This window comes from Microtus ochrogaster, chromosome 8 (assembly GCF_000317375.1).
Source record: "Microtus ochrogaster isolate Prairie Vole_2 chromosome 8, MicOch1.0, whole genome shotgun sequence".
In the NCBI taxonomy this organism is placed as follows: Eukaryota; Metazoa; Chordata; class Mammalia; order Rodentia; family Cricetidae; genus Microtus; species Microtus ochrogaster.
In genome coordinates this window covers 43469095-43473563 of record NC_022015.1, presented here as the reverse complement: position 1 = coordinate 43473563, position 4469 = coordinate 43469095, and the positions used below count along the sequence as shown (strand labels likewise).

The 4469-nt window shown below is 41.5% G+C and overlaps 1 protein-coding gene across 1 annotated transcript in view; it reads right to left on the bottom strand.

Annotated features, from left to right (window-relative positions):
* LOC101983877 (protein FAM111A-like) overlaps positions 1-4151 on the bottom strand; it is a 9904-nt gene extending 5753 nt beyond the window's left edge. Inside the window, exons 1-2 of the mRNA XM_005351989.2 lie at positions 4106-4151; positions 447-527 (exon numbers count right to left, since the gene is read on the bottom strand). The gene's annotated coding sequence lies outside the window, so the exon portion shown is untranslated. The remainder of the gene's footprint in view (positions 1-446; positions 528-4105) is intronic.
* Between the last annotated feature and the right edge of the window lie 318 nt (positions 4152-4469).

Sequence of the window (4469 nt, the reverse complement as noted above, 5' to 3'; positions counted from 1 at the left end):
AAGAAAGAAAGAAAGAAAGAAAGAAAGAAAGAAAGAAAGAAAGAAAGAAAGAAAGAAAGAGAAAAAGGTGTTTCAAGTTTCAAGTTATGGCAGTATCTCTACATACAGACTAAAAGATGAACTGGGTCCTATATCCTATCTTTCCCCTTCAGCTCAGGCCTTGCTTGTCCCAGGATGGTATCCACCAAACATAGTCACCCAAATAACAAAAGCACAGCATCACATGCCATGCCCTCTACCAAACACTTAACAGAAATCATCTGAGTTGGCTAACCCCGTCACTACCATGGAAAGCAGGTTCTATATAGATTTTGTTGAGAGAAAGGATATGCCTGACAAGGGAGATGGTGTATCCAAACCCACAGCTTGAAGTAAACAGAGAATTCAAATACCCGTGCTCTACAAAGAGTTTGCAGCTAGGAAACTCAAAACAATGTTCTACTTACATTGGTGTTAAAATCAGCCCTTTGTTTAATAAAGAGATGATAAGGGCAGGCAACTATACAGAATAAGAACTGAGCAGTAACCTGAAAACAAAGGAAATAGAAAAGAATTATCAAAAAGAAGTCTGAAAAGTTGACCAAAATGACAGTTAGAAACATTAATTACTACTTTAGGCCTTTGTTTGAAGTGGTATTTTCTCCTGCTGTCTCTGCAAAGGGAAAGAGCAGTTTAAACTCAATGCTGAACTCTCTGGCAGTGCTAAATATCACCTGAAGAACATGCACCACAGAGGGCAGAAAGCTCATCTGTCTTCTGTACGTCGCCATCAGAACAACGCCTAGTACGTGGCCAACCCTAAAACTTCAGTTAGAAAGACACATTCAAAGAATGAGTGGAGAGCTTGATGTCTTTCTAGAGAGGTTAAATTTTCATTCAAAATCACAAAACTCCAGTGAGTATACTTTGCCAAATTTGTATCAACATTGTTTTCTAACTGAAAAGACAAGAAACTGAAATCAAATAATGAACTTCCAAATATCTATCATACAGCAAACAATTTGTTCTTAGAGATTCTTCTCATATTATATATTTTTCTTCCTAAGACAAAGTATCATGAAACTTAGGCTGGCCACAGACTTTGAACCCCTGATCCTCCTGCCTCCATCTTTCTACTGTCTATACCAGACACATCTGGCATATGTGATTCAGAGAACCAAACCATGGGTTCTTTCATGAAGGATAAACACTCTACCAACTGGCCACATATGTAACCTTAGAGTAGTGGTTCTTAACCTTCCTAATGTTGTGACCCTTTACTACAGTTTCTCATGTTCTGTTGACTCCCAATCATTAAATTATTTTGTTGCTACTTCATAACTGTAATTCTGCTACTGTTATAAATCATAATGTAAATATCTCATATGCAACCCTCAAAGGTTGAGAACTGCCACCTACAAAGTCTTTTTAACTAGTAGATTGCATACAGCGACATGGTAAGATTTTAACACTAAGTTACTTTCTGTCTGTACAAGTTAAGGACATTTTCTTATATATTTCCAATGCCAATTTATTCACATCAAAACACAGCTGAGATACATAAATCGTATTTTAAATGTATTTTTCTTTAAAACAAGTTTTGTTTTCTAGCCCCAAATGACCTCAAACTGACCATCCTCCAGCCCCACCCTCTTCAGTATTAGAGTTTAAGTGAGCACCACCACACCCAACTTAATTACGCTTTTTAACTCTTGCCATTTAGAAAACTATCAGAAGAAAACACAAACGTTGTCTGTAGATGGCCACCCCTGGCCACCTTCTCTCTGTTTTATAACTGAAGTTCTGAGTCAAGTAGGAGCCATCCAAAGACTTAGCCATGATCTTAACTGTGATGTCTATGATCTTAACCCCTTCATTGTGGGTTAAGAACCCTTAATTTCCACCAGTAGCTGCTGCTAATGAGCTGTGAAAGAGATCTCCTGCCCTGCCTGGGCCTGGTTTCCTGTTGGTGAAAAGCAACTGTAAATGAGACAAGTACCGCCTATAAAGACATGCGCAGCGGCGTCTGTGGCAATGAGTCTGGGCTCAGCTCAGACTGCCACCCACCTGCTGCATGACCCTGGGCACAATGGCTATTTTCTGCTTCTCCCTTACCCTGAGAGGAATGACAGAGTTAGCCCCCGCTGTTGTGAAGATTAAAAAACATGTAATGTGGATAAAGTCTTCAAGCAATGACCATATGTAATAGATAGTTCTGTGAACATTATTGATAGCACTGCTGTCAATACCAATATTCAATCACAAGTATACTCCTTGGACTGTAGGAAATTAAAGTGGATGAGTACTTGAAGAACCGGACTGGACTATATGATCTCTGCAGGCCAAAAATTTTGTTCAACCAGAAAAACCAGCTCAGCTTCTCTGTCTGTTGATGGGTGACTCATACTATGAGTATTTAAAAATTAAAGTGCACACAGACGGGCAATGGTGACTCACTTTAATCCCAGCTCTCCACTCAAGAGGCAGAGGTAGGGGAATCTCTGTTGAGTCGAGGCCAGCCTGGTCTACAGAGTAAGTTCTAGGACAGCCAGGGCTGTCACAGAAAGAAATATGAATCTTGTCGTTCACTGGCACATACTTAAGCAGTTACAGTGGGAAATGTGAACAGGCTAAGAACCATTCCATGTTCATTTCCAGTATCCATGTTGGATCAAGTTATATTAAAGTGGGAAGTGCCTGCAGTTATCCTCAACCACCCCATTATAGTTTGAGAAGACAAAGTCCACTGAGCTAATTATATTTGTTTTATATTTTCAATAAAGCAATAAGCCCACAAAGCTTGGACAAGGTCCTGCCTCCAGTCTCCTGGACAGTTTCCTGGAATTTCTCTTTCTCTATCTTCTTCCCCATTTTCTCTCTCTCCCTCTCCTTTTTCTTTTCTCTAGCTTTTCTCACCCTTCCTCCCTACTCCCCAACCACTTCCTCTTCCTCCCCCCTCCTCCTCCTTCTCTCCTCCTCTCTCCCACCTTCACTTCCTCCTGTCTTAAGGTCTCTTGCCTCTTTTTTTTCTACCACCCTGTGTCATTCTTTCTAGCATTTTGGGGCAAGAAGTAGCCCCTGAAAACAAACCTGGGCTACCTGGGTCCTTCAGATGGGCAGCACCTTCACTTCTGGCCCCAAGGATGTTCCATACTTAGAAGCTCCCTGAGGTTTCAGTGTGTCTGAGTTCAGAACTCCCCTCCCCCACCCATCCCCGCAGACTATCACAGTTTGTTCATAGACTCTTGCTCATGGCCAGCACCTGTTATACTTGAATCCAGCACCCAGCATTAAGTCTGTTCATCTGAAGGAAACCCTCTCAATGTCCTGAAGGGACACAGGGTCCGACAATGAACAAGCATGTCAGTTAGAAAGACGCTACTCTAGTGAATAATAAAGACAACTGCTACTGTCTGGCCCTTGGCAGAACATTCTGGGTTAGCACATTTATGCTGATGGAAACAGCAGACAAACAAGTCAGGTTAAAGTAGTAGCCAGCTATTTGTGTATGGACGGCTTCCAGGCTACACACTAGGCATGCCTGAGGAAGAAGTCAGTATTTTTCACTTACTCTGTGTATTTTTATTCAAAAAAGAAACAGATTTAGGAAATGTATTGGTGAATTTTTGCTATGCACAACATTTGGATACGAAGAAATTATATATATATATATATATATATATATATATATATATATATATATATATATATATATATATATATATATTCTTCCCAACTACTGCTTCCCCTCCCTTCAATGCCCCCGGACCCTCTTCCTCTCCCCACCTTCCCTCTCCTTCATATCCATTCACCCTCTGTCCCCCCCACCCCAATCCACGTGCCGTCAAAAAAAAAAATCTTCCAGCGATGGCTTCACAAAATTCTTAATTCTTTACAGACTTAAAGGACAATACTTAACTTCATATGGAAAAAGAAAAACCCAGGATAGCTAAAACAATCTCGTACAATGAAAGAATATCAAGAGTTTTCACCACCCCTGGTTTCAAGCTGTACTACCGAGATAATCTGATAAAAACCGCATGGTATTGTTATCAAAAGAGTCAGATTGATCAATCGATTCTAAACTGAAGAGCCAGAAATTAATCTTAAGGAGCATTTTACTCACCGGCTTTTTTCCCCAGGGCTTGATCTTCCCTCCAGCAGCTAGAATCCCGCGTCTTTTTGAAAAAAATGAAACCAGGCTGTCACTGTATATCATTGGCTCTGGGAGTAGAGACTGTAGATTGGTCTTTTCGCTGCCCAGCAACCCGCTATGCATCATTCCATTGGCCGAGCTCAGCGCGGGTTTTGACCTGAAAGATCCTTCCTGGTCCCTAATGGCCAAGTTGCGAAAGCAGCCAAATGCGCTTCCAGTGGGTGTGGACCTCTACTCTCCAGGGATCCCCTCTAAGAGTCCAGTCGAATGACTGGTGCCAACTGGACTAGGCGGGAAGCCGAGGAGCCAGGACTCGGTGGAAGTTCAGCCTGGC